Here is a 13,722-nt window from a genome sequence, read left to right on the forward strand (position 1 = left end):
TTGTAGGTCTTGCACCATTCTCCAACCTACGGAAGGAGGAGCCTTTTTTACCGGAAAGATAGGTGTGTTACATGGTGAATCGGGGCAGGGGATCAAGACTCCTGCCTTCAATAGATCTTGTATTACCGGTCGGATCCCTTCCGTCGCATCGGGTCTCAAAGGGTACTGCCGGACACATGGGCGATATTCCGTTTTTGGTCTAATTTGCACCGGTAGGGCTCCTTTTACTAGCCCTACATCAGAGGGTCCTTGGGACCAGAGGGTAGGTGGAATTTCCACCAACCTCTGCTCATCCTCTGGATTCAATAAATATGATCATGCTGTCTGTTGAGGATTATCGCAATGGTCAACACTACTCCCTGCTTCCAAATCCGTTCTATGGAGAAGGAGTACACGGAATAGACCGGTGGAAGGACTGAAAAATTCTCCACTCCCTGGATGGGATTCAACCCAATCGGTTGCATTTATGCCCTCTTTGACCATAAACCCTAGGCTTTGCCAAGTCACGAGATATGGTTTGAAGAGGGACACATGGAAGGGAGTCCCAGTCCTATGTAATCTCTGAATTTCTGGAGGAACATGAGAGACCGCAATTGCAGCTCTATTTTTCCCATCATGGTAAATACAGTCTGCTACTGCAGATGTTGGGGTTACTTCCTCCAAGAGGCTCTCATAGTTACCGTCCGGTCCTGGAGTACCCTTGAACCACAATGTGACATGGAGATCTTCTGGTTCATGTGTTTGTTCAGGATGAGACAACAATGTTTTAGCAAACGACAGAACAGATGCACCAAAAGAGGTGGGGCTAGCATCTCGTAGTTTCAGAAAATAATAATAGTAGCAGTTTAGGGCGTAATTTGAGCCTAAAGTAAAGACCTGCAGCTGATGTTGTCGTTTTACTCGCAACAGTCCATTGTCCGACACTAGAGACAGTCCCAATGCAGTTAGACCATCTCGTCCGAGAAGATTAACCGGACATTGGGGCATCATCAATACAGAGATGCAACATGACTTCCCTTCTGGGTCCCGAATCCACACGGGTTGGGACACAGGGACAGCACATGTCTTCCCATTGGCTGCTCTTACCCAAAATGTTTCATCACTGGGCTGTAACCCTACCGGCCATGAGCAACATGTTGTTTTACATGCGCCCGAATCGCATAGGAAAACAACATGCTTCCCATTCATCATTAAAGTCACTTCCGGTTTAGGTACATCACTCATCAGCAGATCTTGAAGGTTTAGATCTGCCTCAGGGACTAAAGGTCCCGTTGATGTTGCTTGTCGGGCGGTTAGTCATTGCGGATTCTGTGTTCTTTGTGGGCAGTCCTTGGCGAAATGTCCTAATTTGCCGCAAACCCAACACTCATTTGACCTTCCAGCCCAGGGCTTTGGGGGAGCTGACTGGCCTTGGCCCTGCCAATTTCCTTGCCTGTCCTGCTTCCATTGCCTCTGTGGGTTTGATTGAAAACGTCCTCGGGGTGGGCCTCTAAAACGGCCCCGCCCACGAGGTGGTCCGAATTTTCTGCCTTGAAAAAAGACTTGGCCTTCCTGCCATTCAGACTCATCAGAATAGAAGGTAGTCACCTGTTTCCTTTTTGGGGCTGCCTTTTTTGTTTTCAGATTTCTTTCTGCGTGTATGGCGTGGTCTACATACTCTTGTAACCCAGCTGTTGGGAGCATTATCATGTGTTTGTCTACCCATGCTCGGATATCTGATCTGGAGTTGGCATGGAGTGCATTTTTCAATTGTTGTTCATACACGCTATCATTTTTCAGTGGTAGAAGACCACTGTGCACTTTAAAAACTTTTTCCATTCGATGTCGATAGTCTTCGAATGGTTCATCATCTTTCTGTTTTGTGCGATTTATTTCTGTGTAATTTGACTTCTGCTGGTATTTCTGCTTAATTCTCAGCAGTAGTGCAGCCAATCGATCTTCCAATTCCTGACTATCATGGGCAAATGGAGTGTGGTCTGCCTCTGCAGGATCCCAATCTCCTTTTACATCAGCCCAATCCTTTGTCACAGTTGCCATTATGACTTGTTGAACTTCATCCCTTCTAAGATTGTAGGATTTAACCAAAGCGGTTATGTCAATAATGTACTGGGCTACATCTTCTCGTGGGGGAGTTACACCTTCCACAGCTGCCTTAACGTCTGCTTGTGTCCAAGTTCGGTACACAAGAATAGTTCTTGGTCCTGACGTATGTGGATTTGAAACATGAATCATTGGATAGACTCCTGATCCACCTGGTTCCTGATCAGCCGGTGGGGCTGATGGTCCACGTTGATTTTCTTCATCTTTTAGTGTTTTGGATCGTGTTCTCATGACGTGTTGTGTAGGGTCTACATATGATGGGGGTTGTCCCTGCGGTAAATCTGGATAGAGTTTATTCTCCTTTATTTCAGCTTCTGGCTGACTGTGTTTTGTAGTATCCAATTTTACTACCATTTCTACTTTTGGAGCCGCAGGCCCTGTCTCATTATCTTCTTGTCTGTGAAACATCACGTTCCCCTGCTCCTTCTTATCATTTACTGTTTCTTTCTGTCTTTCCTTTGCTTCTCTAAGGCCCTTCTTTCGTTTCTCAACTTTTCTTTCCCATGCTACAATTTCACCTTGACCTTCTTTTTCTTTCTTTTTCTCACTTGTTCCACACTTTTTCTCAATACTGTTCTTTAGTTTAGTTAATGACTCTTTCTGCAGGCGTCCATCAAATCCATGATCTTTTATCCACTTATCTAAGTGTTTTGTTGAATTTGGATCACTTTTATTCATGTATATCCAATCTTTTGTTTTTAGATCGTCCCGGGACTTAGGTCTCTCATTTTTACTGTTAGATTTTCCCATTTTGTGTTTTCAGAACGTTTTAGACCAGTGATGGTTTTGCCCCTACAGGGTCCTAATCCACTGGTGTTGTTACAATCACAGGGTAGTAATCAACTATTCTGAGAAGTGCGTTCCCTTTCGCCACCCCGGAGGGCACGGGAAGGCCTTGCCTTTGCTTCTTCTCAAAACTTACTACTTACTTTCCTGTGAGATTTTCATAGAGGGGAGTCGAAGTGACTCCACACTCTCACTCAGTCACTTTTATTACACTCACACACAGTTATTTTATTTACACAAATACATAGAAACACTTTTAATAACCGTACGCGTATTCTTAGGTCTGGGGAGCTCGCCCTCCCGTGGAATTTAACTAATGTCCTGCATTAGGGGACTCCACCATCCCTGCGAGGTTTAACTGCCTTTTCACTGTGCACTTATTTCCCTGTTTAACCGTGACTTTCTGTCACTATTTCACTATTTCAACATTTCTATTTTACGCAGCCTACTGCCACCATTCACAACAACAATTTTATCAGAATCAAATTCTATACTCACACTCCGTCGGTCTCTTTCCCTCTCTTTGATCCCGTCAACCTTTCAGATCCCAGCCAACGGATTGACCCAGTCCCGTCAAAGGGTCTGAGTTACCTTGGCCAAGGATTTCTCTGGTGTCGATCACGCTCGCTGGATCCGTCAGGTCTGTTGGGATCCCGGACGAGCCCCCAGTCTTTGTCGGGTTTAGAATACTGTACCTTTGATAAGAGGAAGAGACAACCAGGCAATAAAACAAGTGAGAGATAGAATTCAATTTAAGCTCGTGAGGAGTGCAGTCAGGCTGTACACCAAAGCTACACTAAAGTCTGGCCTGCGCTCCCACTCTTTTTATTTAGGACTTCCCTACATACATGGGCAGTACAGCTCCTGAGGGGAAGAGTGATAGCGCGTGAGCTGTTGCCGCAGAACTGCTGATTGCACAATACATTCAGGATGTTCAGAACCTTTTTAATCTTGGGCTCGGTTAAGATGTGTTTAAGACATCTAACGATTAATCACACTTCTTCTGACAAAAGGACTGATGTATCACAATCACACTGTGGTTGGAACATTCAATTCTCTATTCTTTATCTTACTGCTCAGCTTCGGCTGCGTCCTGCATGAGTCATCTTCACATGTCCTAAAAAGAGCTTAGCGTGCACACAGAGATACCACAACTTGCAGAAACACGTCATGTCACATATCTTAAGTAACCTTCACCCATCACATCAGTACAATACACTTTATCAGAGCAGAGAGAACTACATTCTACCAGAGCAGAGAACACAAAACATGCATGATAAAATAAAACAGTGTATCTACAGAATAACTCCAACAATGCTACTCTCAGTTTTGAAGTTCAAGGTCAAAAATGGTCAGAATAGTTAAAAATTCATATTTGTTTGTCATTAAAAATAAATAAAATTATTTTTAATACAAAAACCACCAGGAAACATGTAAAATCTGACCTAAGATTAACATAACCTATAATGTTACATAAACTGTTAACTATACATATAAATGTAAACTCTACAATGTGCACATTTCACAGAAAATAACTTTTTGGCAGGTTTTTCTGTTCTTAATCGTTCTTACTTTAACAAGGAATCACATGTACCTTAAAATGCCTCTATATGAATTAAGTGTATCTTGCTCTTTACAATTGCTACAAGATCCATTGCTATTACAATAATTACCTACTCTGTTGAGTACTTCTACATGCCTGCAAAGAACTAAAATAAAAATGTGGTTCTAACACAAATAGGCAAGCTTCATGTTGTTTGTACAGATAACACGGGACTACAGAACTTTTAACTGGAAGAAAATAATAATTGCAAAAAATATTATCAAGCATGGGCCGAGGCGAGGCACAAACAGAACTGGACACAAATGCAAGACTCACACTGTTGGCTGAAGAGTAAAAAGGCTTTATCTGAAAAAACGAGCAAAGGTTCGGTACACTGGTGATCAATCAGCCAAGAAGACAAAACTGGAAGGAGAAGGCAGGGATGTCGTCCAAAAACAAGCAGGTTTCACTAACACAGCAAGGCAGGATACAGAGGCTGAGACAAAGGCGAGGTCAAAAACAAGACGAGGTTGATACTAATGATGTTAAGCTCGAGTCAGTCTGCTCGACACAGCATCGAGCTTTTTGAACCGGAAGTGTCAGTGAGCAGCGTTTCGAGCACGCCCCCATCACGTGACCACTGCGAGCGAGACCTCATTACGTCACACCACGTGTCGAGCTTCGCGGGAAATTCGAATAATCTGGGCATTCCAATACAACCCGCCACGTATTTAAATGAGATCTGAATCGCGGCTCAAACCGTGGGTTATTGAGAGGAGACTGCCAGCGACATTGCTGATCGACATTGTGAATCGGAGCCAGGGAAAGCATTTGTTTATATTTAGGTCTCGTTTAGAGTTCATTTAGTATAGTTAGCTGGAGAGGTAGTGAGGCAGAAGAGGAGCCGATTAAATCCCAGCACCGTTGAAATTATTGTTTTTTTGAATAAAAATTGAAAGTTGCACAATCACCGTCTCCTATACCCTCTATTCTAATTTACAAATTACAGTAACATAAGCACCATTTGCAGAAGCACATGCCTTTCTCACTTTTCCCGTCACATTTTATCCAAATATAGTCTGAGGAATGATAACACAAATCTACAATGAAGGCTTTCAGTGTGTCGATTTTCAGCCAGTTGTGTTGCAGTGGCTCCTTGGTTCATGAGGCTTCGAAATTGACATCACTAGTTGACACATGGGCAAACAAAAGAACAAGACTCGTGGAAGGCTGGAAAGTGGATGTGAAAATTCAACAAACTGGCAGTAAGGTGGCAAACATAAAGGACCTAAATAGAACCAGTGGTAATCAGGGAAAAAGACACAGATACTGGAGACAATCTGGAAGGAGGGTGTGGTAAACAGAGGCGACAGGACACACCCACACCAAACCCTGAACACCAGACAAGAGAGTGCAGTAAGACAAAAGCAAAGTGAACAGGGCCACAACAGAAATAAATGCTCAGGTTAAACTTGAATGGACCTCACAAGAGGCAACAGAAAAATAAACTGATAATTCAACATATGATTAAAGACAAAACAAACAGGTGATTCCACTAATGAATACACAATGGGAAAAAAACAATGGCTGGACACAAACAGAACGGAACTTGACTCATGACTAAAGAATGATGAACAGAAAATACATGATAAACAGAAAGCAAAACCAGTGACCTCAATATATCAAACAGAAAAATAAAGACAGAGGATGGAAGACAGATACAAACATGAGTCCAGATCATAACAAGAGCCCAGAAAGGGCTGAATCGTGACAAATATAGCATTTTTGGGGGTTTTGGAAGCAGATGCAAATAACCTGGAATACCAAGCACATACATGTCATCACATGACAAGACCAGACTAGGTGGCAGCATAAATAGGCCTCCTACAGAGTCTAAGGTTCCAAACTTAATCAGGAGTTTTGATTTAAAACATTCATAATCTGTTTTTACGTGGTTTTTTGTGAAGGTAAGTATCAATTTTAGCCTGCAAAAAATGTATACCAAAATTTTAAATATTGGGGTTTTGACCTTGGACATTTATGACATCGAAAATGACCTTAATAGTAAAAATTGACATAAGCATCTGCCCACATCTTCTTTGTCTTAGGATGATTGAATTATCCAGCACAGATACTGAGCATTAACAAGAAAATGCCACCAAAAAAAAAAAAATCTAGTTTCCTATGTTTGGCTAGTCTACACAGATTTAGATTAATTCGTGAACAATATTTGAGAGAAATGGTGTTTTGTGAAAATATTTTAGATCTGTGAGTTCAGCTCGTGAGAAATGGGAGCGAAAACAATGTTTATGTTTTTGTTTGGTGTAAGTGGATGTGTGTATCATTTTGAGACGGTGTCGATTTCAGAAGATGTCCAACGTTGCCACTCCAGTTAGTGGCGGTAATGTACAATGTTGAGTTGTCGCTTGTCAACCGCTGTTAAAATCACGTAGAAGAAGAAAACGAAGAAGACCCGACTGTCGGGGTGGAAAAGACGACAGATCTTCATCAGCGTGACTGCAATTTGAAAAGATTTAAGATTTACTGGGTAACAGCAACAACCCACGTAATCCCCAAGGTATTTATTGAGTGGAGTGTGTACTCGGAAACGTTAAGCGCGTATTTTATGAACTGTATCAGAATCTATGTTTTCCATCGGGATTTGCTAATGCTGGCTAGCTTGGCAGCTAAAACGCCCAACGTTGCTGTTAGCATAGCCCGCCTTCGTTCTTTAAACTGCAGTGTCACGTCAATGTAACATTTTCATCTTGTATTTTATTTTGAGCGAGTCCGTACGCGCGGTTTGTGGAAGCTAGAAACAATGAGTGTGCATTGGGCCAGTTGTGAAAGCTTTTAACACCAGATGACGTTTTGTGGTCGGTTTCTGCTTTGGCCTAGTGCAGCCACACCACCCATCGATGGAGACCAGATATATGTGCATTTTTCTTCATGATAACGCAGTTAGCCCAGAGACTAAAATGCGAGCAAAGTGTGCACCAGGACGAGAAAAAAAAAGTTACGGTAAAAAAAAAAAAAAGATTTTGTCTTGCTGCAAAGCAGAAAGAGGGGCCTTTGTGAGTCTGTCCCTGACGATATCTTCAAAATGCAAAAGAACAATCGAACCTGGTGGATAAACAGTGGCCCATCCTGTCAAAACATGGGTCTTATCAAGGTGATAGGTCAAGGTCAAATCAAAGGTCATTATCTAAAATACATTGATGGTACCTGTTGTATATTAGGGAGGTGATAGTGTAATTGTTTGCACGTTGGACTGTGACACTGTCACTCTGGGTTTGTTTCCCCGATCACAACTTTAGCGATTTAACTTTGTACTGTCTCCAGCAGTGTAAACTCTGAAGCTTCTGGAAATAATCTTACCAACCAAACCAGGCTTTCCTTGGTTGCCCTTCAGATAAGAAATGTATCAGACCTCTGACATGAATGACAGTAACATCACACAAATAAAAAATTACCTTATGCCACCAGGGTACTGCAGTCTTCTGGATATGTGGTTACTGTTTCTATTAATATTCAGTTAAATAAATTGTCATATAATGAGTTCAGTACTCCCTGCAACTAATAAATAGGATAAGCATGGTGTCAGTTTGTGTTTAAAATTTCTGAAAGTAACTCCATTAGTAAGTTGCAGCATCTTCAGCTCTCAAATTTTTGGTTACAGTGCATCCAGAAATAGGCCTGGGCGATATATCGATAATATCGATTAATTTGAATTATTTGTTGCGGACAGTTTAAAAATAAAAAATTCAAGTTTTTTTTCTCCTCTTGCAGCGGCGCACCTTTTTGTCGCCAGGACGTTCCGTAGCTCCCCCTCCACGTCCCGTTTCCTTCACACAATGACAAATATGGCTAACTGCTAATGAAGAGCGAGTTTCGTCAGTGGTTTGAGATTGCTGTGACAGACGTGGAACAAGTGACTGGACACTGCAAAGTTTGTCTAAAGCCGCGGTTCTCCCCAGATAATGGAACAGCGGCGTAGTGCCGTTGTATTTTTGTTTAATCCAGCCAGTCTGTTTGTGCTGATCAGACTGCTGTCTGCTCGTTGGCAGCCAGCCGAGCAGAGCAGAGTTACAGCGTTGCAGCTCAGAGTGAAAGAACAAAAACTCTGTCGAAGTCTTCCAAGAAAAAACAGCTTCTTCTACCTGCGTAGCTATTAAGGCTTTATTTTACAGATGAAAGCTTTCATGTTTCCAAAGTTTGCTCAAATAAGCCGCAAAGACAGTGTTAGAGTGAAGAGTCTCTCGTTCCCTCACAACGAAAGAGCGAGAGAGAGAGGAGGAGGAAAAAGTGTTAAGACACTCCACACTAAAAAAAAAAAAGCAGCGAAGCAATTTTAATCAGTGATCATCTTCACCACACAATTCAGTGAAACAGTAAAGTGTGAAAAACTGCTTCAGAAAGTTTTCCATCCAGGATTTCATCTTTATGAGAGCAAATTTACTTCTTACAGAAGTGTTTTCTTTTTATTGTTGTTTTTGCACCAGTGACACCACATCAAATTGTATGCGAGAACTTACTTTGCAATAAATTTGATTCCGATTTGACAATCAAATCAGTCCAGGTATAGATCTTGTACAAACAAGACAATTAGGAGTTATATAGTTTTTAAAAAGTATGCAATCCCACTCAGAAATGTTAAAAAGAAAAAAACTAAACTGTCAACATGACAGTAAAACTCTGCCTGTCTGACTGGACTAAAGGTACAGTGTGTCATTTTTAAAGAAGAAAAGAGCAAATGATATGTCCATCAAATATTAATGTGTTTTTAAACTTTTCAATGTTATTTATTTTATTAGACAGAAACATGCAAAAAGAACTTTATAAGTGTCATTTTTTTTTTTTGTCTATTATTCTTGCTTTCAATGCATCTAAAACCAGTCAAAATGACTCAACGCGCCGCCTCGGGTGATAATTGCCAACAGCACCGCTATACTAAAAATTTCTGGGGAGAACCCTGAAAGCCCAATTGCAACAAAACGCAGCCGCACAACAAACTTATTCCAGTATCTAAAACAGAGGCATCCAGCTGCATGGGAGAAATGCTACACTTTATGAGGGGAACAAGAGCGCAAACTCCCGCTAAAAACCAGCTTACTCTGGTGGAATCATATACCCAAGAGTATTTTTTAAATCAAAAGAACAGTTGGAGCTTCAATTCCAGGAGGTAAGTAGGGGTTAGTTTTAAGTTTTTGATACAATAAAAGCAAAACTTGTTTTGAGTTATCTCTGTCATTTGTACTACATGTTTTCTTTTAAAAAGTGTGTGTGTGTGTGTGGGGGGGTGGGGTGTCGGAAAAAATCGAACATCGAATTTTTTCTGAAAAAAATCTGAGATTTTATTTTTAGGCCAAATTGCCCAGGCCTATCCAGAAAGTAGTCACAGTGCTTCACTTCTTCCACATTTTGTTATGTTCCAAAATGGAGTACATTCATTTCTTCCCCCTCATAATTCTATGCACAACACCTTATAATGACAACATGAAAAACAGTTTTTTTGTTGTTTTTTTTTTTTAATTATTGCAAATTTATAACAAAAAGCACAACAACTAAGAAACCACTCATGCATAAGTATTCACACTCTTCGCTCAATACTTTGTTGATGTACCTATGGCAGCAATTACAGCCTCAAGTCTTCTTGGAATATAATGCCACAAAGCTTAGCACACCTATCTTTGAGCAGCCCCAGACCCCTGTCCAGGGGCTTCAGGCCTTTGGCCCTTGCCAAAAACTGTTGAGGTTTATTTTTTCCATGGCCCACATTCATTGCTGGTCTCTGGAGAGATCTGGCAATGGCTGTGCTCAGATGCTCCCCATCCAACGTGACAGAGCTTGACAGGTGCTGCAAAGAGGAATGGGCAAAACTGCCCAAAGATAGGTGCACCAAGTTGGTGGTATCATACTCAAGAAGACTTGAGGCTGTAATTTCTGCCAAAGGTGCACCAACAAAGTATTGAGCAAAGGGTGTGAATACTTATGTACGTGTGATATCTTAGTTTTTTATTTTTAATAAATTTGCAAAAAGAAAAAAAGTTTTTCATGTTATGTGGTGGTTTGAGTAGACTTTTGAGAGGGAAAAAAATGAATTTACTCCATTTTGGAATAAGGCTGTAACATAATACACACACACTCATCGTCAAACTGCTTATCCAAGATTGTATCGCGAGCCCATGTCTGTGCGATTTATTGATTCGAGTTTTTGTTGTGGGCGATTTTAAAAATTAGATTTTTTTTCCCTCTCCCACCCCTCCAAATGGTGTAATACAGACAACGAACTACAACCTACCAAAACCGTTTTTTTTTCCTCCCAAAATGAGATGTCCTCCATTCGTTATGAATTACGTTGATCTTGACGTGCAGCACAGCCAGCTGCAAGACCACAGCTCAGTCTGAGTTAAATTTGTCTCAATACCTGAAAGGAAATGCTTTTCACAAAACGACAGATTTTATTTTTATGTCCAGAGATCAAGGATCCAGTGACTAATATCATATTTATTTACTTTAAGACTCGATAAAATGTTGTTGACATAGAAAACCTGTAAAGCCTACTCTTAGTACTCAGAAAATTCACAGGAGGTATTGATAAGGGAATCGATAAAGAATCTGATCGATAAGCGGAATCGATATTGATAAAATCTTATCAGTACCCATCCCTATTCAGGAGTTATGAATGCAGTTATGGAGATTCACAATAAATAAGGTAAAATAAAATATATTTAATCATGCAGTGCTCATACACATTTGGACATTTGGTCTGATGAAGGTCTTTGTGACAAAATGTTCATGGTCACTAAAAATGCGCCCATATGAAATTTTGACAGGATAACATTTGGCAAAAATACTACAGTACCTGGTATTACTGTATGGTATTGTGTACCTCTGTGGACACATGTTGATGTAGTCTTTCTCCTTTTCTCTTTCTTCCACTTGTCCAGTTTGTCTCCTTGCTTTCTCTTTCTGTTCCCTCCTTTCTCCCCATATCCAGCTTTTCCCTGAGCCTCTTGCTCTCACTTCCCTCCCATATATCCACAGTTTGTAACACTCATATACACAATCACTTTACATGTATTTATTGTATATGTATTTATTTCTGTTTATGCCTATTCGAGGAGCCAGACACTGGTTTGTGTGATTTAATCAAAAATATAGCATGACAGAGCAACACATTGTTGCTGTTGCTCTTATGGTTGAGAAAGCTCCACTATTGGATTGAAATAATCCACAAGCCTGTTACAGCAGTTTTTCTTGACTCAGAAGTCTGTGTTTTGTTGAGGAGTGCACAATTTTCTTTTTTTGCCTATATTCAAGAAGCCCATATTTTCAAACACAATGTTGACATTCACTTGTGTGAAAACAAGAAAATTACTTTAACTTGGGACAAAATGCAAATTATGTCCAGTCAAGATGATCAATTTAAGGCTCCCACCCACCACTAATTGTAAAAAAACAAAACAATTTTTCATGTCTCATTCTCCTCTGATATACCCTAGGAATAACCTTTTAAAAATAGGGGTCAATAAAAGGGGTGGAAGAGCCCAAAATGTTAATTCATGTTAATTAGGTATGAACATCAAAGGAACCAGTCAAACAATTGGAAATCTTGTATCTGTCATCAAAAGAATGACTGAAATGATATCCAAAATCACATGTAGTGTTAGAAATACAAGAAACTGAAATTGAGTGTCCTTTTGTATTGCGAATTGGGCAGCACAGTCTTCTTTGAGGGTGAGCGCTAAAGGGTTAAAATATGATGCAATAATCCAACATCCTGGGATAGCCCTTTCAGAGTTTTTGGGCAAATTACTGCCTTGTCTCTTGGCAGCGGCACGCGGGAGGCTGTTATGTCCATGGAAACTGTCACCGAAAGTAACATGGCCAGTCTATATGTTTAGCCATTGATGTGAAATGGTGATTAGACAGATATTGGGAGAATAACTGTAGTCGACTAAGTAAATTTAGTAGACTGAGAGATTAGATTGCTTTATGAAACTTGGCCCTGGTGTCATTTGTGTCCATTTATAGGACAGTTTCATTGGCTGAATTTTTCATATAGGTATATGGACATATTGAAATTTTAAAGCTTTTATGGCACAGTAGTCATGTTTTCCTGATACATTTGTGTCCAAACATTTACATACCCTGGCGGAATTGTAGGGTTTTTGTTTTTTGTTTTGTTTTGTTTGTTTTGGGGTTTTTTTTTGGCCATTTTTCAGAGAATATGAATAACACAAAAACCTCATGGTTTTCACTCATGGTTAGTGGTTGTGTGTAGCCATTTATCAAACAACTTTTACTCTTTTTAAATCACAACGACAACAGAAACTAACCAAACTGACTCTGATCAAAAGTTTACATACTCCGCTTTTGGCCTGATAACATGCACACAAGTTGACATGGGTTTGAATGGCTACAAAATGTAACAGTCATCACCTGTGATCTGTTTGCTTGTCATCAGTGTGTGTGTATAAAAGGTCAGTGAGTTACTGGGCTCCTAATAGACCCTTGCGTCTTTCATCCAGTGCTGCACTGATGTTTGAGTCATGGGAAAGCAAAAGAATTGTCAAAGAAAAGACAATTGAACTGCATAAAATAGGAAAGGGATATACAAAGATATCTAAGGAACTGAGAATGCCAATCAGCATTGTTCAAACTCTAATTAAGAAGGGGAAAATAAAGGATGCTTTTGGAACCAAACCACGTGCAGGTAGACCAAGAGAAATTTCAGCACTGCCAGGAAAATAGTTCTCGATGCAAAGAAAAACCCTCAAATAACTTGAGCTGAAATACAGGACTCTGGGGGGAAAAAAGTGGTGTGGCTGTTTCAAGATGCACAAGAAAGAGGCATTTGAAGAAAAATGGACTGCATGGTTGAGTTGCCAGAAGAAAGCCATTACGAGGCAAATAGCACAAAGTATCCCACTTACAATATGCCAAACAGCACAGAGAACAAAGTCATTTGGAGTGATGAGACCAGAATTTGAACTTTTTGGCTGCATCTATAAATGTTACATTTGGAGAGTAGTCAACCAGGCTTATGATAGGTACACCATGCCTACTGTGAAACACGGAGGTGGATAGCTGATGTTTTGGGGATGTGTGAGCTACAAAGGCACAGGAAAGTTTATAAAAATTGATGGCAGGATAAATGTAGCATGTTATCAGAAAATACTGGAGGAAAATTAGCACTCATCAGCCCAGAAGCTGTGCATGAGACATACTTTGATGTTCTAACATGGCAATGATACAAAACTCAAGGCCATGTTGATCTGTCATTGACT

At 40.4% G+C, this 13,722-nt stretch overlaps 1 protein-coding gene across 7 annotated transcripts in view; it reads left to right on the forward strand.

The window, feature by feature from the left end:
• Positions 1-6,870: 6,870 nt before the first annotated feature.
• The window catches only part of LOC117527159 (zinc finger protein 638-like), a 54,666-nt gene continuing 47,814 nt past the window's right edge, over positions 6,871-13,722 (forward strand). For 3 of the 7 annotated variants that reach the window (XM_034189387.1, XM_034189394.1, XM_034189393.1), the window contains exon 1: positions 6,871-7,007. The gene's annotated coding sequence lies outside the window, so the exon portion shown is untranslated. The remainder of the gene's footprint in view (positions 7,008-13,722) is intronic. The other 4 variants (XM_034189388.1, XM_034189391.1, XM_034189389.1 and 1 more) reach the window with 4 other exon arrangements.

The sequence above is a fragment of the Thalassophryne amazonica genome, chromosome 15 (genome assembly GCF_902500255.1).
Source record: "Thalassophryne amazonica chromosome 15, fThaAma1.1, whole genome shotgun sequence".
NCBI classification, from domain to species: domain Eukaryota; kingdom Metazoa; phylum Chordata; class Actinopteri; order Batrachoidiformes; family Batrachoididae; genus Thalassophryne; species Thalassophryne amazonica.